Genomic DNA, 680 nt, shown 5'->3' with positions numbered 1-680 from the left:
AATAAGGAACAATAATTATTTGAAACAGGCGCAAAAATCGGCCCTTTTTATTCTTAGTATGATATTTCTATAAGGGTTAGCTTTGTATTTTCTTTATTAAAATACTTTTCAACATACAAACTTTCCAATATACAAAAACAATATAATAAATGAAATGTAATATTTAGTTACTTTGTGATTTTGTTTCATTGATAAGCATCTTAACCAGCACAAATATATTATTAATAATTTAATTATCGGTACACGATAATATTGAATCACTAGGATTTACCTTAAATGCCCTTAAATGATGAAAAATTTTTCATGCAAAATTATGTATGAAATTTGTCCATACATAATTATGTATAATTATACATAATTATATAAAATTATATATAATTATACACAATTATACACAATTATGTATAACAATATGTATAATTACATATAAATCTATGCGTAATTATGTAAAATTATATATGAATTTATATATATAATTATACGCAATTATGTATAATTACATATATAAATACCCAGTCAACATGCTTGTCAGAAAGGGAACTTAAAGGTAACTTTCTTAAGAATACATTTTGATATCTTGGAAATGATGTCTAAATGATATCTAATAATCATCATATTCCGAGACATCTATTGAAAGAGCTCTTGAAGTTATCCCGCCCTTATAGAAATATCATACTAAG

Source organism: Odontomachus brunneus, unplaced genomic scaffold (genome assembly GCF_010583005.1).
Source record: "Odontomachus brunneus isolate Ranch 3 - 2012 unplaced genomic scaffold, Obru_v1 Obru_scaffold_415, whole genome shotgun sequence".
NCBI lineage: Eukaryota > Metazoa > Arthropoda > Insecta > Hymenoptera > Formicidae > Odontomachus > Odontomachus brunneus.
Note: the sequence above shows the minus strand (reverse complement) of the source record.